General features: G+C 44.1%; 1 protein-coding gene across 4 annotated transcripts in view; it reads left to right on the top strand.

The window, feature by feature from the left end:
- The first annotated feature begins 8199 nt into the window (after positions 1-8199).
- The window catches only part of LOC136673177 (teneurin-2), a 186044-nt gene continuing 170698 nt past the window's right edge, over positions 8200-23545 (top strand). For all 4 annotated transcript variants that reach the window (XM_066648501.1, XM_066648499.1, XM_066648500.1 and 1 more), the window contains exon 1: positions 8200-8624. The gene's annotated coding sequence lies outside the window, so the exon portion shown is untranslated. The remainder of the gene's footprint in view (positions 8625-23545) is intronic.

The raw sequence follows: 23545 nt of genomic DNA, 5'->3' as shown, positions 1-23545 counted from the left end.
GTTTTTGGACAATGGAGAGGTCTCCAGACACTGAAAAACATGAAAAGACATGAGGATGTTGCTCTATTCCTACTCCATATGTGGGTTATATTGACTTCTTTTAGCTGATTCAGATGCGTTAGTTAAGGAACTGACTCCAACTTCGGGAGACTGCTAACTTTGCATGAAAGTAAACACAGACTGAATTCAGCCACAAAGCTAAATAGTTCTGTGGTAAATCAAACAGAGAATGAAATCAGGCAGTGAGTTTGTTTTGCTGTGAGATTGTCTATGTTGCCTTTAAGTTCAAGTTTTAAGGAAATCGAATTCATTCATTCATTCATTCATTATCTGTAACCCTTATCCAATTCAGGGTCGCGGCGGGTCCAGAGCCTACCTGGAATCATTGGGCGCAAGGCGGGAATACACCCTGGAGGGGGCGGAAATCAAATTTCAATGTTTAAAAACAAACAAACATGCATTTAATAATGTTTTTAACCCCAAATTTTGTACAGTGCACATGCTCAACTGAACACAACTGCTCTATGAAAAGATCAGTAGGCTTTCTTATCTTTACTATAGAGTGATATAGGCATTGATATAAAGGGCATGTTCCAATCCCTCTCCAGTTTCCCAAGCAGGGAACCTACTGCCTTAGCCCCATAAAGTTCAATGAGATTTGTCAAGCTGAACCTAAACCTGCAACAAGTGGCATGTACAAAAACCCCTGTTATAAACCAGCATGTATCCCTGCTGCATCATATATATATATATATATATATATATATATATACACTTAAACATCCTCATTCTGTCACAAAGCTTCCACTGACAGTGCAATTCGCTTACATACTATCAGGTTCATCCCTCTTCTCCACTCTAATCATTAATCATCAGCCTAAATGAAATGTGTGTGTGCAATGAAGAAACAAGTTAAGTTCATATCACCTACCCTATTTGCAAGGCCAGCACAGTGCTTAGCAAGCTAATTACAAGGAATTCTATAAATTCAGGTTCAATAATGGGCTAATTTGCATTTTGAGAATTAATCAAAATTGATTAAATCATTAACAGCACAATGCATCTTACTCCGAGCTGTCGTAAATAGGGGCCGGCTTGATAAAAACAAAGGCCGTTTGCATTTGGTGCAGTGACACCATTTATCACCAAAGCCCAGTGCTCGCCAATGAATATGGAATCATTTTAATCAGGAACACTCTGTGCACATCAAAGCAATAGATGAGCCTTCTCCTTTTCCTCCTATCATCATAAACTGTGACTAAGTCTGACCTGATGATATTGCCATCAACATCCCTGGGACACTGCTTATGCAGAGGGAGAGATATGATGCTGCCCAAAAAAGCATCAGGCTAATGTCGTTCTGTGTGGAAACTGATTCGAGGGAAAGAATCTAACACATGCAGTAAACAGAGATCAACAATGCATTCAAAATGATGCGGTGCATTCAGAGAACAATGGCAAAAACATTCTTAGATTGTATTAGACTGGTAATACCCCTCCAGCAGTGAAGTGTGGAATCAGCCCAGTTCATAACTTGACATTTCTCTGACACGTTTTAGGCCCTGGAGGCCTATCCAGTTCCAAAGCAACTTAGCCGCGTCTAGTACAATTCCACAGAGTCCTGACTGAATTATCTTCTATTGGAAATTTCAAAATTGTAGTTTTTTGCTTCCCACCAAAATGTAATAATGAAGTTATATTATCAAAATGAAGTGGAGCGTGCAAATCATACATTCAAATGCTGAATAGATGAATGAATCAAAGAATTAAAGAAGGAATGCAATGCACACGTTAAATAAATCAGTCGCAATGATTGTAAAATATGAATAAATTAGAAACCACTTTTTGGGCCTTTTACAAAAGCTGTGAAGGCCTTGGGGGTCACTACTGCTTATTTGAAGAGCTGTTGTTCAGCGCTGTGTGTCGTTTTTGATGTATGAGAGAAAGGTACATGTTAAGCCAAGTTCTATGCATTTAACTGAATTAAAAAAATAAAGAGTAAAAAGAAAATAAAGAGGCGGCACGGTGGTGCAGCAGGTAGTGTTGCAGTCACACAGCTCCAGGGACCTGGAGGTTGTGGGTTCGATTCCCGCTCCAGGTGACTGTCTGTGAGGAGTTGGTGTGTTCTCCCTGTGTCCGCGTGGGTTTCCTCCGGGTGACTGTCTGAGGAGTGACTGTTCCTCCCACAGTCCAAAAACACACGTTTGTAGGTGGATTGGCGACTCAAAAGTGTCCGTAGGTGTGAGTGTGTGAGTGAATGTGTGTGTGTGTGTGTGTTGCCCTGTGAAGGACTGGCGCCCCCTCCAGGGTGTATTCCCACCTTGCTCCCAATGATTCCAGGTAGGCTCTGGACCCACCGTGACCCTGAACTGGATAAGCGGTTACAGATAATGAATGAATGAATGAAAAATATAAAGAGAAAAATCACTTCTTCAGTGCAAGTGCAGTTTAATTTGGGGATATGGTGCCTACCAAGCCACAAACTGTGAAACAAGACCACCCAGTCTGTTTGTAATCGAAAAAATCGAATAAGTTTTTCTTATAAAATTCAGAAGATGTTACAAATGATGTCACCATTTGTTAGCTCTTCGGTTTGTTTACGTACGCGAAACCAGTTAAATGTGTTAACAAACTCAGAGTGTCTGTAAATGAATGAAAAAAACAACCTGTCTCCGTACAGTATGCTAGTATTTCTCCCGTTCACTCTCTCTCTGCTCATGGCAGAGGCATGTGGAGGTGTTTTAGACAACGGAGAGGACTCCAAACATTGAAAAGCACTAACCAACATGAGGATCACTCTATCTCTGCGCCATAGGTGGGTCAAATTGACCTATTTTTGCTGTTTTGAATCACTTAAGGTGGAAATGTATCCAAACTCGGGATACGGCTAACTGCATTACCGCAAGTGTTACAAAACTAAAAAACACGGGTTACAAATGAGTTTCTGTGGTCATTCAAACAGTGAAATAAACGTACAGACAAGTTAAACGTCAGCCACGTACAAACAATTACATTCATTATTTTCCTTCAAACACCTTTTCACCTTAATAGACGTAAACTTTCCCTTTAAGACATGGGCTAAAATGAGCAACGTTGGTTTTGTGCTGAGTGTTGATTAAATTTGGGGAAAAGGAGAATCAAGAATATCAACAAAGTGATAATGACTAAAATCCAAAGTTTCTGTTCCTCCCTCCTGGGCTGAACTGAGCTGTGGGTCATTCCCATTTAAAGGAACAGGCGCTGAAACTGGTCATTCTGAAGAGAGCTGCTTAGGCTGCTATGTTGTTTGTTCCTTGTAAAAACCCACACAGACACAGGGAGAACACACCACACTCCTCACAGACAGCCACCCGGAGCGGGAATCGAACCCACAACCTCCAGGCCCCTGGAGCTGTGTGACTGCGACACCTACCTGCTGCGCCACTGTGCCGCCCCATCAGAAAATTAATTAAGCTGTATAATTTTGTGATCAGGCCAATAACACCTGGTTGTTTAAGTGATCATTTAACTTTAGAGTTTGTCACTGTACCATTTCGGTACGTATAATACACTTGGCATTAACATCAGAGTCCTGACTATGGTATCATTTCAGAGCCAGAGCTGTGAAGTTCAGAAAGCAGTTCAGTTTTATTACTGCTGACACCAGCGCTCTTGCTCGGGGAAGGAGGAGGGAGCAAAGGGGCAGTGAGCTACAGCCTCCCTCTGAGCCCCGTCTGTATCACAGTCTCCATAAACTACCTGCAACATAAAGGCTCTAAAGGAGCCGCTCCACTCTCCTCTGCGAATCCGCACAGATACACCTTGTATCTGCTCCATCTGCATATGAACACACCGACACTCCATCCATCTCCCCGAGCCTCCACCGAGATCTAATAGCAGCCGGAGTAGGTGCAGGGAGACCATTGAGCTGCCCTTCTCATTGAGAGTCAGGAGAGGAGCTCCGGCTCATAAATATACAGCATTTGGCTGAGGAACTGGAGTACGGCTGAGGAGTGAAATATTGAACGACAAGCAACCAAACAGTGCGTTATATTTCATGCCTCCTCGTAATGCCAGTTTTGTATTGCCTTTGCCTTTGTTGTCTTTCAGAGTTTTACGAGTTGATATCTCTGTCCAGGCTCTCCTGCATCAGAATGCCAGCTCATCTTGGTTTGCACTTTCCTCACAAACACACACACACACACACACTACAGAGGACTTTATTGTGGTATTACACTGCCCCATGTTTTACTACCTGAACACTTTAATCCCTACACACAAACATACTGGAGCTCCTCGTAGACACGGAGGCAGATGAAAGAGAATCTTTTTGGGAGCAAGTTATAACACAAAAGGATTGATCTGGGCTCTTTTAGTTTCTCTGATACAAACATGATTTGGCAAAACACAAGTAAATGTTGTGAAACCTTTGTGTTTTTTTTCATTACTGTGAGAACGTTCGGCCCATAAAAAAGACATGACAATGGTCATAAAGTCCACGTGTGCGTAGTTTAAGGATGAAAATACATCATATGCTTTTGTTTTTTTGAAATAAAAAAAAAGAAAAAGGTCAAGAAATGATGTTTTCTAAATTGTGAATATTGTCGGTTGGATGGTCTTGGATGATTACACTTGTGTCAGTTGTTCACTTTATCTGTTGGGGGCACGGTAGCGCAGCAGGTGGTGTCGCAGTCACACAGCTCCAGGGTGACTGTCTGTGAGGAGTTTGGTGTGTTCTCCCTGTGGCTGTGTGGGTTTCCTCCAGGTAACTGTCTGTGAGGAGTGTGGTGTGTTCTCCCTGTGTCTGTGTGGGTTTCCTCCAGGTGACTGTCTGTGAGGAGTGTGGTGTGTTCTCTCTGTGTCTGTTTGGGTTTCCTCCAGGTGACTGTCTGTGAGGAGTGTGGTGTGTTCTCTCTGTGTCTGTGTGGGTTTCCTCCGGGTGACTGTCTGTGAGGAGTTTGGTGTGTTCTCCCTGTGTTTGAGTGGGTTTCCTCCGGGTGACTGTCTGTGAGGAGTGTGGTGTGTTCTCCCTGTGTCTGCGTGGGTTTCCTCCGGGTGCTCCGGTTTCCCCCCATGATCCAAAAACACACGTTGGTAGGTGGATTGGCGACTCAAAAGTGTCCGTAGGTGTGAGTGCGTGTGAGTGTGTCTGTGTTGCCCTGTGAAGGACTGGCGCCCCCTCCAGGGTGTATTCCCACCTTGCGCCCAATGATTCCAGGTCGGCTCTGGACCCACCGTGACCCTGATCTGGATAAACGGTTACAGATAATGAATGAATGACTGAATGAATGAATATATAATTTTGAATTGTTGTGAAGTGAACTGCACTTGAATCAGATACTTATACAAATAAAACGTATGGTATTACTACTCTTATTCCTACTATTTCTCCTCCTATTACTCCTATGTTTTTATAATTGTTTGCATGTAACATCCTGCTATTCTGGTGTTCCAAAAAGCAAAGGAATAGACTGTGCCATAGTCTGGCTGGGGGACTAGGGTGTGCAGAGTGTGTGGAGAGAGGATGTGGAACCAGGTCTGTGCCTCCAGCCTGCATGACTGCCAGCTGGCATCCTGACACTGTCACTAATGAACACCACCACCACCTCTCTCTCTCTCTCTCTCTCTCTCTCTCTGGCATGGGTCAACAGACTGTGTGGCATAAGTGCTTATTGTCAGAGAAATCCGTAAGATGTCAGTCTTTGACCTAACCACCAAGCCATTTGTAAGTAAAGCATGTGGAGCATCAAGGTCTCAGCCAGTCGACCTGTGGTGGAGCACAGTGAGAGAGAGAGAGAGAGAGGGAGAGAGAGAGAGAGAGAGAGAGAGAGAGAGAGAGAGAGAGAGAGAGAGAGAGAGAGAGAGAGAGAGAGAGAGAGAGAGAGAGAGAGTCACCCAGAGTGGCACGGCACACTCTCAACTCGCTTCCGAAAATACAAGCTCCTCTCTCATCTGGCTCTGTGTTCTCCAGTGTGAGGAGTGGAACTCAACCTCACGTGGCCAAAAATAAACCCACCTCCTCTTTGTCTCCATGCAAAAAGCTCTCTTATAAAGTACACGCTGCGGTAACCAAAATCCGGCTCCTGTTGTGTGTAAGAACCGAGTGAAAAATGCAGCACTGCATTTCAAACAGAGGCAGCCATGGGGGTTCACTAACAAGGCGTTCTCGGCTAATCACGCTTTACCTAGACCATAGGGGAAAAGGCAGTTAGATCTTTGTTTGGCGTAGAGCAATGGGGAAACTCTCAACAATAACTCCCCAGTTATAGTCTGTAATTGCATAGTACTTCCATTATGCCTCCTTCTCGCACCTATTAAAGAGGCGTCATTACGACTGCATTAGTAAACATAATTGGAAGAGATTGTGCAGGGAACCAAATCAAAAGGAAACTGCATCTAATCTTCAGACGCACAGGAATGTTTCAGAACCTCTGCTGAATGAGAACTACGGTGACTAGTGTCTCCGGTCTTGTGAATTAAACATACTGATGTTGACCTTTCTTCAGCAAGCCTTGACCATCTGGAGGGAACTTGCCTTTTTTAAAAATCTCGTTTTTCAAAGTGACTGGGCAGGTGCAGCGAGAAGAAAGAGTGCGGGTCAAACTGACTCTGAATTCACAATTCTAAATTTCCTGCAAGGGCACGTTAGTCAAATATTCACTATAATGTTTGTATTTCTCACTTGAAACATGAAATTGAAACAGGTAGTGTCGCAGTCACACAGCTCCAGGGACCTGGAGGTTGTGGGTTCGATTCCCGCTCCGGGTGACTGTCTGTGAGGAGTGTGGTGTGTTCTCCCTGTGTCTGCGTGGGTTTCCTCCGGGTGACTGTCTGTGAGGAGTGTGGTGTGTTCTCCCTGTGTCTGCGTGGGTTTCCTCCGGGTGCTCCGGTTTCCTCCCACAGTCCAAAAACACACATTGCAGGTGGATTGGCGACTCAAAAGTGTCCGTAGGTGTGAGTGAATGTGTGAGTGTGTGTTGCCCTGTGAAGGACTGGCGCCCCCTCCAGGGTGTATTCCTGCCTTGCGCCCAATGATTCCAGGTAGGCTCTGAACCCACCGCGACCCTGAATTGGATAAGCGCTTACAGATAATGAATGAATGATTGGTTGAATGTCTCCACATTGTGAAGACTGTCCAATTATCCTTCACCCTGGGGACATCTGCTCACCACAAAGTGACACACGTTTGCATTCCAAACTTTGAGGGCTCTCACTGTGTTTATTCCTCTAAGTAATGCTACACCATAGTTAATCCTAATCCTAGCCCTTGGGTGCTACTAAATCTTTTTTAGTCTTTCTTAAAAATAATAACACCAGTGCATTTTTCCTTGTGAAGTCTGGGTAGTGTCCTCATAATGGGAAGAAGTTCAAGTCTCAAATAACACTGGTCCCGGCAAATACTATAAATATGAAAAAACACAACAAATCTGTGTTGTTGTCTTTGTGGGTTTTTTTTAGGTACTGCTCTTAGAGTCTAATATTATAAATGATGGCACATTTAATTCCGATCCTAGCCTTAAGGTTCTATGACTTTCTCCTTGTGGAAACTTGTCAAGCTGCTCCTACATGTCATGCTACTGGTCCCACAAAGGGCTAAATACATGAAGCCACACACACATGCGAGTTTTGTATACCTATCTTTGTGGGGCTTCAACAGCTGAGTCATATTACTCGACACTTCTCTCTGGGATTAAGACTTTTGGCCTCTGGTCTCAGCAGTGGAAACTTATGGAATGACTGTCATTCTCCCTCTCTCTCTCTCTCTCTCTCTCTCTCTCACACACACACACACACACACACACGTTTCCAAATATTGTGCGTAAATCATGCAACTAGTTTGCCTTACACAAACACTCTTAACTCTAATCATAACCATGACGGTACTCCAAAAATAAATAAATAAATAAATAAAATCTTCACCTTAAAATGTAAATATTTACATTGTGGTCTCCACATGGAAGAAAAGTCCCCACAAGGTGACTGAAACCTGGAAGAAACACAGTTCGTTTCCGTGCATTTTGGGGACATTGAGTAGTGGAGACTAATCTTAACCATGCCTGCTTAATATCAGTGTGATCTGGGTCCCCACAACGTAAGTGAAACCTGTATCAAACACACAGAAGGGAGTCTTGTGTGCAGACGCTCGTGCGCGGTGCTGAAGCTGAATGAGTGAACAGGCTCAGCGTGTGTGTGTGTGTGTGTGTGAGTGTGAGTGTGAGGGCTTGCTCCTCGCTGAATGGTAGCGTCCGCGTTCCGTCACGCTTTAGCCGCGCTCGCGCACAGCTGCCCGCTCAGAGGCTGCGCGCTGCGGATGCAGGAGCTGCTTCACTGCTTCACTCTGTCTCTCGTTTACCCTTTTACTGCAGGGGAGGGCTTCTTCACCGACCTCCACCTGGGCGAGCGCTCGAGGGGGAAACCCTCGCATCGACGCGTCCCGCTGCCTCACCACCTCCCGCGCGCTCCGTTTTTCCCGTGGGTCGCTGCATGGTTCGCGCCACTCGCTCGCGACAGAGTCTGAATTAAGAAGCAGAAATCGTTGAAATCGTAGAAATCGATCGGTGCTGGCGCTGGGAGAGCGTTACCTGAGGGTGAGAAAAGTTTCCTGAGGGAAATGGTGGCGCTGTGAAGACCGGTGTCCAGTACAGGTGAGTGTTTTAACGTCTCTTCCCCACACTCTGTTTCCCGCCTAAAGGAATGGGTCACATTTGAGTTCGAGGTCAAAACAGACGACCTGTGCTCTGTCAACAGTAGCGTATGACTGTGAAAAGACGTGGGAACTGTTGTAGTTTTGTTTGGGTCGTTTTAATGTGGGCGGAATCGTCGAAAACCACTTTTGCTTCGGATACACACTGTTTACTTAATGGCTAGTGGCTTATATTATTTGGCAGAACTAGAGCGATAAGGGCGCACAGAAGCGTCCCTTGTGTCCGTTAGCACCGCAGTCCGGTTCGCTCGGTTCATTAGTAGCTGAAAGCAGCGAGCTACTGCAGTTTGGTTTCTGCTCTCCACACGTTTACAGAGAGCTTATTGGCAAGTTTATGAGCTGAGCTCGGTTCTTGCCGGAGCTAACACACAGCAGAACTGCTCTCTCCGAGTGGAAGGTTTTTTCTCAGCTCGCAGGCCAACAAGCTCTCTCTCTCTCCCTTCCCTCTGTTTCTCTCTCTTTTCCCTCTGTTTCTCTCTCTCTCTCTTCCCTCTGTTTCTCTCTCTCTTCCCTGTTTCTCTCTCTCTCTCTCTCTCTCTCTCCCTCTCTCTCTCTCTCTCTCCCCCTTCCCTCTGTTTCTCTCTCTCCCTTCCCTCTGTTTCTCTCTCTTTTCCCTCTGTTTCTCTCTCTCTCTTCCCTCTGTTTCTCTCTCTCTCTCTCTCTCTCTCTCTCTCTCTCTCTCTCTCTCTCTCTCCCTCTGTTTCTCTCTCTTTTCCCTCTGTTTCTCTCTCTCTCTCCCTTCCCTGTTTCTCTCTCTTTTCCCTCTGTTTCTCTCTCTCTCTCTCTCTCTCTCTCTCTGTTTCTCTCTCTTTTCCCTCTGTTTCTCTCTCTCTCTCTCTCTTCCCTCTGCTTCTCTCTCTCTCTTTCTCTCTCTCTCTTCCCTCTGCTTCTCTCTCTCTCTCTCTCTCTCTTCCCTCTGCTTCTCTCTCTCTCTCTTCCATCTTATTCTCTCTCTCTTCCTTCTGTTTGTCTCTCTCTCTTCCCTCTGTTTGTCTCTCTCTCTCTTCCCTCTGCTTCTCTCTCTCTCTCTCTCTCTCTCTCTCTCTTCCCTCTGCTTCTCTCTCTCTCTCTCTCTCTCTCTCTCTCTTCCCTCTGCTTCTCTCTCTCTCTCTCTCTCTCTCTCTCTCCCCTTTGCTTGTCTCTCTCTCTCTCTCCCCCCTCTGCTTGACTCTCTCTCTCTCTCTCTCTCTCTCTCTCTCTCTCTCTCTCTCCTCTGCTTGACTCTCTCTCTCTCTCTCTCTCCCACACACACAAGCAAACACAGAGTTCAGTTTAGTTTAGTGTTGCTCTTCTGGCATGCTACTTATTAGAAGCTGCATTACTGCCAAAGCAATTAAAGTGCATTTTAAGTGTGTGTGCCCCTGGGCAAATGTCATGTTTTTGTTGATTTTTAAGTAAAGTAAAAACCCTCTGGAGAAGTAAATACTTTTGAATGTTCTATAACTTATTCACCCCCTCAGTTTTACACATTGAGGACATTTTTATTTATTTATTTATTTAGCGGGGGAGGAGTCAAATACGTAATAGATATTATGCTAATATTTACGTGTTCGTCTCTTAGAACAACTAATTGTCAATTAGATAATCAGCGAAACATGTGGTTTAATCAGAAAAGGAATCATAACAGAGGGAGAAATGGTACAGATTATAGGGATATCTACTTGCAAAACACTGACTCATCAGCAGAAGGAAAGGATTCAGGGAACATTTGTGTAATAAGTTGATGGCCTGTCCAGTCAGCTGTGAACGTTCAAGAATTTGCACCTTCTTTCTAATAAATGACACTGGTTTTTAGCAGTCAACATATTTGGCAAGAAGAACATGAAGGTCATTGCAGCACATCTTTGAAGATTTTCAGGAATGAGGCTCGTATATGAGATGTCTTCACATGTTTCTTGCATAACGTGGGTCTCCTCTTTGATAATCCTCACTAAACCTCAAGTCTGTGATTCCACGCAGTGGCTGTTCCTTATGAAATATATCAAATGGCCACAAGTTTGGAGAACCCAACTTATCTATTATTATTTTATTAAATTGTGGACGTTAAAAGGGAAATTCTATTGCTTTGCTGCAGTCAGTCAATGGGCGCAAGGCAGGAACACGCCCTGGAGGGGGCGTCAGTCCTTTAAAGGGCGACACACACTCACACATTCACTCACACACTCACATCTATGGACGTTTTCGAGTCGCCAGTCCATCCGGAGAGAATTGAAACGGTACATGTTACACACAATACTTACACAGAACACAAATGTATACATGACTGTATGTGGGAGACTGACAGCAAGACATTGGACTGGAATTTCGCACAGCAAAGGCGGCACGGTGGCGCAGCAGGTAGTGTCGCAGTCACACAGCTCCTGGGACCTGGAGGTTGTGGGTTCGGGTGACTGTCTGTGAGGAGTGTGGTGTGTTCTCCCTGTGTCTGCGTGGGTTTCCTCCAGGTGACTGTCTGTGAGGAGTGTGGTGTGTTCTCCCTGTGTCTGCGTGGGTTTCCTCCGGGTGACTGTCTGTGAGGAGTGTGGTGGGTTCTCCCAGTGTCTGCGTGGGTTTCCTCCGGGTGACTGTCTGTGAGGAGTGTGGTGGGTTCTCCCTGTGTCTGTGTGGGTTTCCTCTGGGTGCTTCGGGTTCTTCCCACAGTCCAAAAACACACGTTGGTAGGTGGATTGGCAACTCAAAAGTGTCCATATGTGTGAGTGAATATGTGAGTGTGTTGCCCTGTGAAGGACTGGCGCCCCCTCCAGGGTGTATTCCCGCCTTGCGCCCAATGATTCCAGGTAGGCTCTGGACCCACCGCGACCCTGAACTGGATAAGGGTTACAGAGAATGAATGGATGGATGGAATTTATTGACAGAATATCAGATAGAAATTCAGGAAAGAGACGACTGTTTGACAGCACTCTGTAACAAAAGAAAAACAGCTAAATTAAAAGCTTACTCTAAACATTCAAAACAACCTGAGACAACAACTTTATAGGAATTATAGTGCTGTCTTTTCTATACGTCCAGACGCTGTTGGGCCACATGTTTTCATTCACGTCAACCACATTGACTTAGAAAAACTGTAATATACAAATACTGCCCAGTGTTTTAAAGATACATGCTCTAAACTACTGAATACACTCTTGTGTATCCTCTTCCAGATGGTACATAGTGCAGTTTCTTGAGTGCCCAGTGTAGAGTAGCAACAACAGAGGCTTTATTTTTCATATTACACGTTCAGTGAAGCATCAGAATTATTCTGAAGCTGTGATTTTAAGGTAAAAATACAACCCAGTTTTGCTTTAAGGAAACAAGCTGTGAACTCTTGCGTCAGAAACTGGAGCACGTAAAATCAGCATAAAGTCACTTCTTAGCAAAGGTGGTTCTAGGCTGAGAGATAAAACCAATCAGATGTAGACCTGAGTCAGAAATCTGGCTTGTACAGCTACTGTATTCTAAACCTATTCATTCTCATTCTCTCTGCCTCTCTCTCTCTCTCTCACTGACTCTCTCTCTCTCTCTCTCTGCCTTTCTCTCTCTCTCTCTCTCTCTCTCTCTCTCTCTCTCTCTTACTGACTCTCTCTCTCTGCCTTTCTCTCTCTCTCTCTCTCTCTATCTCTCTCTGCCTCTCTATCTCTCTGCCTCTCTCTCACTGACTCTCTCTCTCTCATTCACTCATTTTCCTTCATAATTTTAAATTTCTCAGAATTGCCTTGCCAGCATGTGCCAGCTGATTGTTTAGCTGCATCTTTTTTTAGTGTCTGATTATATTATGTTCGGTAAAATGATGCTTTGGTTGAGTTTGAAGTGCTCTGACCGTCCTGTATGTGCTGCACCAGGCAGAGGAAGCTGTAGATGATAAGGCAGATGAAGAGACACCATTTCCTGCTGGGCCTCACACTCTCATCCCTGCTTTAGCTCTCAATCTCTCTGTCCTCGCTCCTTCCCTGCCTCCCCCCATCCCTCCCTCATGCACCAGCTCACATCACACACTTCAGTTAGAGCTAATTTTTCAGATGGATACTGGATAAATAAGTGGAAAAAGCTGCGGTAGGATCAGTTACATCTCCTTTGCTCATTACGGATGCAGACAGGCAAATAGCCTTGTAAACAGGCTGTGGGATTGAACACAGACACACACACAAATGCGCAAACACACAGCACTGCAAGACACTGAAGATCCTGCAGATAAGCCCACAATCCTGTTGACACCTGCCAAACCTGGTTATTGGGCCCCCCATCAGCAGGTGTGTGTGTGAAAACTTCCTGAGTTGGTGGATTTGCTCAGCTCCAAGCCTGGATAGCTCACATGAAGACACACACACACACACTTATGGGTTATCTGCAGGCCTAACATTGGAGGAGCTTTAGTGCTGGACAGCCTTCCATGTCACACGCAATCCCTCAGCCTGGCCCAGTTGGCACTTCCTAGGTTCCAACCAGCCTGGCAGAGCAAGCTGGTCACACTTTAGTGAGGCTTGCTGTGTGTGTGTGTGTGTGTGGCCTTAAGCCCCGTAAGCTCACACAAGGTCTCAGGAGCTTCCCTGGCCATATAACACTCTGATTCTCTCAATGATCTCCAAAAAAACAAGACCAGATGCTGCCCTTATGTGAACTTTCATCAACTTTCCTGAAGCCTATTCGTATGGCGTATACATCATTAAAATATACTGTATGTATTTATTGTAATTATATATCATTTAATACAAGCACCACACGAATTAAGAAGAAAAAATGTGTGTTTACATGTAGCCCTCCTCCACTCGTGTGTGATGCATTTCAGAGCAACCTCCACATCAAAGCGAGGCAGAGGCTCGACCCCTCGTTCCTCTCTTAAGTTGTGCCATTTTAGCTTTGTGCAATACTCACTGTTTCCAAGGCTACTAGAGGACATTCTCTTAGGCGTGTGTGTGTGTGTGTGTTTGAGTAGGCAGTTCTTTCTACCTGTACACACAAAGAGCGTAGGATCTGGGTTAGCCTGCAGTTTGTACATTTATACACACCCCACTAGCATCTGCAGGCGCACACAAAAGCCATCAATCTTCATTACAGCCACATGATCCTGACCCTATTCAACAAATTATCATTGTTAGGCAAAAATTCTGGCCAGTGTGTACAGGCCCGGAGCTGCAGCTACTGGAGCAGTCGTCCATATGCAGTGCGCAGAACAGCTGCATCATTATCCCACTCCCCTCCCAGCCCTGTGTCCTTCATCCACACCAGCCGTGTGTGAAGGAGAGTGGGGAGATATGATAGCCGGGGTGTGTGTGTTGTGTATGGGTGAAGTGAGGAGGAGTAGGGACTGAATTCAGGGGAAGGGTTGTGTTGGGGTGTGATAATGGATGGTGAATGATGAGTGCTTTTTTTGTTGTTTGTTTGTGTGTGTTTTATTGTGGACAGTTGTGTGGACCTGGTGGCTGCAGGCTTAGTATGAGCTGCCAGTACCAATGTATCACCTTTCTTTTGCACACACATTGAAATCTAAGGTGTTTTTTTTCTGTGGGGGTGTTTGTGTATGCATCAGTCTGTGTCACTGCCTGTTGGAACCTCAGGAGCATGGCCTCTTCCCTCCTGTGCTCTTTGACAGATGCAAGTGCTGATTCCAGCTCTCAGCAGATTAGGAGATTACCGTGTTGCTTGTGCGTGGGTGTTGGACCGTAACCTCTCTGAAGTTCACTTATGATGTTTGTGTGATTTCATGTGTCAAAAAAGATAACAATCATTTCTGCGTTCCTTTTTTCCAGCCTCATTATTCCGAATTTGTGTTACTATGTGTGAGGCTTATTGTGGTAAAGGAACTCTGTTATTTATAGCATCACACAACCAAGACAATTGTAAACAGGTTATTATAATGCAGCTTAGTTTTGAACCGGGGAGTAAATGGTATGGTTTGAAACCTTACCAGGGAAGTTCACACTTTTTAAACACATTGGTGGGTTTTAAGCACCTCAAAATATTTTATAACAGTTGCATGAATCATTTTTTTAAAAGTCATTACATCAAAGCCAGCCTCCAACTCCCACCAGATGCCTTTCAGTTGCTATAATCCATATTACACACATTACACACACACTTCAGCAGATGCAGACACAAATGTTGCTTGTTATGACGTTGTTGTCTTTACTGTTCATGAGAAAAACATTGTCCCAGCTGAAGGAATGGCGCCCTGGTTCAGCACTGGGTAGCACAGATTTTAAGTTCATTCTTAGATTTGTTTGTAAAGACTTTTAAAGTCCTTAGTTAACACCAGTTAGTTTCAAACTATTCATCCATTGTCTGTAAGCGCTTATCCAGTTCAGGGTCGTGGTGGGTCCAGAGCCTACCTGGAATCATTGGGCGCAAGGTGGGAATACACCCTGGAGGGGGCGCCAGTCCTTCACAGGGCAACACACACTCACACCTACGGACACTTTTAAGTCGCCAATCCACCTACCAACGTGCGTTTTTGGACTGTGGGAGGAAACCGGAGCACCCGGAGGAAACCCACGCAGACACAGGGAGAACACACCACACTCCTCACAGACAGTCACCCGGAGGAAACCCACGCAGACACAGGGAGAACACACCACACTCCTCACAGACAGTCACCCGGAGAAAACCCATGCAGACACAGGGAGAACACACCACACTCCTCACAGACAGTCACCCGGAGGAAACCCACGCAGACACAGGGAGAACACACCACACTCCTCACAGACAGTCACCCGGAGGAAACCCACGCAGACACAGAGAGAACACACCAAGCTCCTCACAGACAGTCACCCGGAGGAAACCCACGCAGACACAGAGAGAACACACCACACTCCTCACAGACAGTCACCCGGAGCGGGAATCAAACCCACAACCTCCAGGTCCCTGGAGCTGTGTGACTGCGACACCTACCTGCTGCACCACTGTGCCGCCCTAGGTTCAAACTAGTTTTCAAACTATGATATTACAAAATTGAGTTGTACCACCAAATCCATATACTAGTTACTGTGTTAACTAGTATCTAATAACTAATGCGTGCTCTGCGACCGAGGTAAACAAGGACACATTTCCATGACGAAAACACCTGCCAAACACACTGCCATGGGAACACGGATGGCATTGTGCACCGATAAATATATTTAAAAATATGTATCCATTGAATCAAACTGTATCTTTAGATTTTTAAAACTGAATTAAACAAAATGACATATTTTTGCATATATTTCTTTCTTTGTTTGTCTTGCAACGAATGAACGTGCAATGCCATTTCAAAATGATGGTTTATGCATAACGTCAAAATTAATGGCAGCACTTACAAAGTGGACAAATAAATAAATAAATAAATAAATAAATAAATCACAGCCTTAAAGGTCTTAATGAATAATAAATTAGTGTGTTTTATTATTAAAGTTATTATTTAAACAAATAGGTGTTAGAATAGCTTTGTGATATCAGTGCTATAGGGTTGGCCTGAAAAAAAAAAAAAATACAACCAGTCATTTTCTTTCTATATGCGTCTATCATAGTATTGTGCCTTTTGGGTACATCATCATCACAGCTATCTGAAGTGCTCTGAATGAGCTGTTTTCGTTGCTGTTGTTTACATAACAGCTTACACCTGCTTAGGGGTAGGTGTAAATATTTAGCAGTTACTAGCTCGTATGAACATACTAGTGTGGGTGGAGCAACCCGTTTTGATTTAGTAATGCGTTAACTTGAATTTAGTAAAGACATATGTTACAACTAGCCAAAGGATGGCTTCCAGTCTGTTTCCAATCAAAAACAGAATAGGAATTATGTTTAAGGAAATTGATGGTGAGAATAATTAATACATTTATCTAAAAATATACTTCTTAAATAGTAATTTGTAAGGGAAATAGCGTATGTGCCCTGCACCTGTTTAGAAAGGCTTATATGTTAACTTCCTCTTTTAAAAGTAATAACATTAATACATTAAATTAAAAAAGTACACATTTAATAAAGAAAAAAAAGGGAATAAATATTATTTATCACTAGAATCTCATGCAGTTATCTTTATACTCATAAAAACTTTCTAGAAAGCTCTTTTTTCAGGGCACTGATCTTTGTATTTCACACTTAATGCACCATACACTTTCATACACCAACATGCTTAAATCTAGCTGATTCATTAACTCTATATGGCACCCCACAGTAGAGTTCTCAGCTCAGCTTGGCTGCTGATTCTCGGTAAATAGGTCAAGGTGTCAAGCAAAGACCTAGATGCCTTATCTTTAAGCGCTACATAATCCAGCCACCGTTGCAGCCTGGTTTCCACACTTGTTTCCTGTACTAAGCAGCGCAAAGCCCCATCAGACCCCACCTGACCAGGCTTCAGAGCAGAGACAGGTCCATATTACAGTTTGACAGAATGGAGACCAGCATGCCCTGCCACAAGGGAGCAGTAAGCTTTAACAGGCCCTCACACTGATTAGGGGAGCCAGGCAATCGCGCTGACCTTTCAGATCTGGGCCACTGTGTACAAGTGTTTGTGTGTGTGTGTGTGTGTGTGTGTGTGTGTGTTGTGTTTAGAGTAAGGATGGACAGAGTTCCTGATTGATGGAGTCTTATTGCGAGGGTAAACTCGATGCCGAGCTGGCCGTGGCTCAGCGGTCTATCTTCACCCCACATCGCAAAGGAACAGCCTCACAGGCATCCGTCACCGGCCCGCCCCACTTTCTCCTCCTCCCTGATGGCCATGACTCTGTACTGAGTTACAGCAGGGCTTCCCAAAAACCCCATCACGACACCATTCCCAGCAATTCGTGTCCTCTTTCACAGAAACTTTACGCCCAAATTAATTCAATTTGCTTGTATTATTTGTTACGGGTGTGAATCTCTGACCACACAGCAGTTTGATTCAGTTACGATTTTTTTGGAAGCAATTCAGTGCCTCTTAAAATCTCAAATTTCACTGCAATTTGATTAGTTTGTATGTTTTTGGAATTATTTTTCAAACGGTAAAAATCCTAAGAAAGAACATTAAGCCTTTTCCTTCCTTTTTTTTGATGTATTTTTTGATATATTTGAAATAGCCTGAGGGGAAAAATATATATATATATATATATATATCTCAGTGGCGATTGCTCTAAGACTGCAAGGGAAGCTCAGCTTCCCCTAAAATGTATAAAAATAAGTGATCAAATATATACTGTTGTGTGTACATGTCATTGAATAAATATGCACTCAACTTTTGTTCAGAATCAGCTTCTTATCACTGGTAAAGACGTGGCTTTCCTCTCAATCATTCCCGCAGCTTCACAGTGCTTTAAACAGTGAGGACGCTGAGCGTCCACAGAGTTCAAGAGCGAAGCAGCGAAGTGCAGCGAAACGAGACGAGTCATTGGATAAATGCTAGGCTTTGTCCCGCCCATTGGACGCTCAGCGTCTCTGGGGGTCTATGGGGCAGTGGGCTGGCCTCGGCTGGCCCGGACGCTCAGCTTCTGTATGATGATTGGATGATCTGTCTAAGGCTGAATCCCTTTTTGATTGACAGCGAAACGAGCGAATCAGCGACCCCTTGGTGTAAAGATCCGTGGGAGCACAGGTGGACACACTTCACATGGGCCAAGGCCGTTTAAGCAGCCTAGCTCTGCTGGACATTGAGAGGACACTAGTCAAGTCCCTGGAAAAGACGCCTTATTGGTACGACAGAGTCAAAGATCATTTTCTTAAAAAGGAATGGAGGGTAGAGTTTTCGTATAAATGATGTAGGCCGAAATTGAGCTTCCCCTCCTTGAAAGACCAGCATCCGCCACTGATATATATATATATATACACAAATCAGTTGAACTGAAATATAAACTTCTAAACTTCACATGACCCATGTTGTATCACTGCAGTCCCCAGTGTTTTTATTTTTTAAACAGTACAGTAACCAATACTTCCAGAGAGCTTTAAGACACTCTACAACAAGGTGAACCCAGAATGAGTCTAAGCCTCTGAAATGAAAGCTGTTAGATACGTCTGTCAAAGAAATAGATGTGGTGGGCTACACATTTTGGCAACTTGTATGGAACGTGCACAATGTCCAAAACAGATTTGGAGTTTTAAATGTTATCAGAGAAATGATATCCCGATCTCCAATATGACGTCCTTTTGAAAAACAAAAACACTGTACCTGATTACAGTAATTACATCCTAAACGGTATTAACCCGAACCCACACGCACAGCTGCGAACAGACATAATCATATTTTGGCTCGGGTTTCAAGTCAATTTCTGGCCAAATACCTGTCTCTTTTTCTCTCAGTCCATTGTGTGAGTGTGCACTCTGCTTTAGCATCCTCCCACTGTTCACCTGTCCTTGTGTTAGGATCCACAGGCTCAGTGGAGGACTTTGGCGGTAATTGCAGTGCTTGGGGCCTAGCACTTCACCTTGGATTACACTTGCACTTTTTTTGGCGTTTTCGGAAGAAGAGGAGAAAGAGGTGGACAGCTGCTATTAAACACTTCTACCTGGCAGATGGAGGAGAGTCCTGAATGGCCCGTCTCTGTGATCTCCGTGTTTAACCCACTTTGCAGGGACATACAGACACAGTCTCTCAGTGTTGAGCATGAAGAGGTTTTGTTTTGTTGATGTAGAAGAGTTCAAGTACATTATTGCCATTTCGTGAGATTGTGACATTCAGGATATTAATAATAATAATAATAATAATAATAATAATAAAACCCTTTTTATATCACTCTGAGGGTATGTCCTCATCATTTGCTAGCTCTCTAGTTTGTTTGTATGCTGGAAACAGGTCTAATTTGTCTGTAAATGTGTTAAAAAAAGCAAATGATCTTGGTCTGTTTGGATACTTTCTCCCTTTTCACAGCAGAGAACCAGCAAAACATGCCATTCCTTAAACCACACCTTAAAAGACGCTGAGCTGCTGAATGTAAACAAACCAGAGAGAACAGCAGTTCCCCACAATCGTAGTTAATGCCTTTAACATATATTTGCTTTTAATCCTATAACAATATGTACTGTAGAGAAGGGAGAGGACTTGTCCTTGTGCATTTTGGTAGAAGGCTATATCAGTAACTTAAACAAGATGGGAACTAAGGATGGTTCTAATAAAATGACACTGCAATATGGAATAAACATCTAATCCAAAATCCACTGGGGGCGCACCTGTGCACACTGCGTCACTGTGTTCTAAAGGAAGTTTTCATCTCCCTGCTCCTTACGTAGGAGACTAAGATCGGATGAAATATTTAGAGGCCTTTTATAATATGAATTAAATAAACTCTACCACTCTTGCTCTACAGAGTAGACTTAAGACCCCCCCACTTCGCATAGTATTCTTTTTCCTTTCAAAGACAATGATGTTCATTAAAGTAGGTCGTGATGTAGAGCTGAGATTATAGGAAGTGAGGTCAGATCTTCACACAGAGGAGCTGAGCGTCTGATTAGGTTTAAGTGTGCTGTCATTTTCAGATAATAGACTAAAGAGAAGAGAATTAAAGTCTGATTAACTCGTGCTAATGTACTGTACGTTTAGTTGGAACGTACTTGAGACGTACTTGAGTGAAGAGAGCCACAGTTTATTTCGCTCTGTCCCTCCACTTGCTGTTACGAACTGATAGAAGACCTCTTTGTCTCTGCGAGGGCGCATGCATGAGAGAGGGAGGATGAAGGGGAGATATGAGTGTGTATGAGAGAGAGAGAGAGAGAAGGACATGGAGAGGAAGACACAGAGAGAGAGGAAGAGGTCAGCTCTGATGATTTATGGCTGTGATGCTGCATTCCAGCACAAAATGATTAATCTCTGCTGGGAACACTTCAGGAGTACGAGTTTAACCTCTGCCTCCCTCCCTTGAAACACACACACATACACGCCACTGACATAGATGAAATGAATCCAAGGACTGTGAAAGACACGTTTCACTTCTGAATTCATGTACACGACGTCCTTGTTCATGTATGCAATTTTCTTCTAAGTGAGAGAAATATATACTATTCCAAACCTCGTCTGGAGGTGCGCAGACGTACAAGTGATGTATGTGATGCTGAAGGGCTGAATGACAGATCTATTGACTGAGGAGCTTCTAAAGGTCTAGGTGGTAAAAGATTTGATACGTTTTACCGACTGGAGCAGAGCACAGGTCGGTCTGGAGAATGCAGAATCTTGCATGTCATGACTTTGGCTCTGGAATGTAGGCGTCCTGGCAACGTCATGATGTGTTGTTGCCTTTGATGTATGTCTTGAATACAATTCAGCTACAGGTTCCTTCATGTCAAAGCTATGCCTTCTAAGACAGCACGGGCAGCAAAGAATCAAGGTTGGTAGCTTCTGTTTCAGAGACGTACTCCCTCATGTTTACGAACTGCGTCACAGGGGGCGCTATTTCTCACGGTATGTCCCTGTTTCTATATGAATAAGCCCTAGCTAGTGATGCCCATTATATCATTCACTAATCATTCCCACATTGTTTTCCTTTGTCATGCTCATAGCACCTCACTTAATATTTGTTTTTTCTTATATTTGGCAAGTTTGTTTATTTTATTCACGTTGAAGCAAAGCTCTGTTGTAAACTCAGTTTTTTGGGACTGTTTAAACCCCTGCTCTCTGTGATTGTCTCTGGACTAATGCTCAGTTCTGCAACCTGAGACATTTAAAGATTTGGTTTGTGTGAATCAGTTTGGGGTTTTATTAGCATGCTGCCTCGTTTGCTTGTGTCTAGACACGTTCTCGCTTTGATTTCCACTTGTTTTATGATCTACCCACACAGAGAGGGGTGACAGGACTCATCCGTGTGTGGTGAGCTTTGATTTTATTTTTATTTTTATAGTATGTTTCCTACAAATTGCCAGTGGCATCACAAGCTTCTTTTTTCTTAAAACAGCATTTCTTTCTTTCTTTCTTTCTTTCTTTCTTTCTTTATTTCTTTCTTTATTTCTTTCTTTCTTTCTACACTTTAAATCTTAGGGGTCTCTGTGTGGGCTCACATTTCATGAACAAATAAATAATAATGTCATGACTCAAAGGGTTAGTTAGCTGCTTGTTGTTGTTTTTCTGTACTGTGTGTGTGTGTGTGTGTGTGTGTTTGTATGGACTCACGTACTAACAGTTCCCATGAATGCTTCATTTATTATATATGATTGTCTTGTGGTCAGCCAGTTTCCTGTTGCAGTGGATCACATTAGAGAGAGAGAGAGAGAGAGAGAGAGAGAGAGAGAGAGATATTCTATTAGCCAAATAAATGTTTATCTGCTTTGTGAACAGGTGCTGTTGTTTATATTTTTGTTTGTGCATGTGCGTCTGTATGAGCATGAACCAGGTGTTGTGCATGCAGTTAATCTAATGTGTGTGTGTGTGTGTGTGTGAGTGTGTTTCAGTATACACTGGTGAATCTACGCTATTCACTGTACCCTGAGTGACCATCTATTTCCCTTCAAAAAATGTCTCTTCTCTTCTGTAGCCAGTGGCACTTTCTGTGCTTTCCAGGGGGGTCATCACCCATCTCTCACTTTACCTACCTGCGTCCTGTAAAAGCTGCCTAAACAAACCTAATTAGCTCGTTATGAGCCAGTCTCAGATACCTCCTGGGCTTTGGCCCCATGTGCTGTATACTGCTAAACATCATGGCTGACTGATTCGTGCAGTGGGAGGAGGTGGTAATTACAGCAATACCTTTCAGTAGCTCCGCCATTTTCAGGAGATCACTTCCAGCTCCTCACCCACTTCCCCACCCTCCAATCACCCCCCGCCACCAGTCTTCCATTACAGAACACACTGATGTTAAATAGGAGATTGGTATCATTAAATTCACATTAAGCAGGCTGTAAAATATTGATATGGGAAGCATGCGCTGGTTTGATTTTTTGTGCGGAAAAAAGGTAAAGAGCATTTCAAAGAGACGCAGGGGAACACAGTGAATGATAATGCCTCTATTATAGCTGATGACAGCAAAGGGGAATCCGGTTCTGTTGTTGTTGTTGTTGTTTATTTCTTGTATTTTTTTCATCACAATCTACAGCTTGGCAGCTTGTGCTTGAAATACAGTATAGAATGTTAGGCTAATCTAAATTGTTCTGGATTATACATTTATGGTACACATTGACTAAAGCTTGTATAAGGAAAGCAGTGCCTATAGAGTACAATACATGTTCATTCATTCATTCATTATCTGTAACCCTTATCCAGTTCAGGGTCGCGGTGGGTCCAGAGCCTACCTGGAATCATTGGGCGCAAGGCGGGAGTACACCCTGGAGGGGGCGCCAGTCCTTCACAGGGCACCACAGAAACACACACACATTCACTCACACACTCACACCTACGGACACTTTTTTTTGAGTCGCCAATCCACCTACCAACGTGTGTTTTTGGACAGTGGGAGGAAACCGGAGCACCCGGAGGAAACCCACGCAGACACGGGGAGAACACACCACACTCCTCACAGACAGTCACCCGGAGGAAACCCACGCAGACACAGGGAGAACACACCACACTCCTCACAGACAGTCACCCGGAGGAAACCCACGCAGACACAGGGAGAACACACCACACTCCTCACAGACAGTCACCCGGAGGAAACCCACGCAGACACAGGGAGAACACACCACACTCCTCACAGACAGTCACCCGGAGCGGGAATCGAACCCACAACCTCCAGGCCCTGGAGCTGTGTGACTGCGCCACCGTGCCGCCCACAATACATGTTCTAGAACGTAATATAAAACTAGAATAGTAGGTGCACATGTGCTTAGGTAGCAATGAAACTGTGTCATCTGGAATAAAGGAACAACAGTCAGTATATTTGAAGTTAAATTCCACTCCACCCATTGGCTGAATTCCCAACCAGCAGCAGCTCTCTGTGCAACTGAGCCAACCTTCTTTAACAAACTGTAGGGATTTTAGATGGAAAATGCGTAGTCTAATCCCACATGAAACTCTGTGCTACC

This window comes from Hoplias malabaricus, chromosome 17 (assembly GCF_029633855.1).
Source record: "Hoplias malabaricus isolate fHopMal1 chromosome 17, fHopMal1.hap1, whole genome shotgun sequence".
In the NCBI taxonomy this organism is placed as follows: domain Eukaryota; kingdom Metazoa; phylum Chordata; class Actinopteri; order Characiformes; family Erythrinidae; genus Hoplias; species Hoplias malabaricus.
Note: the sequence above shows the minus strand (reverse complement) of the source record. Positions and strands in the feature narration are given on the sequence as shown.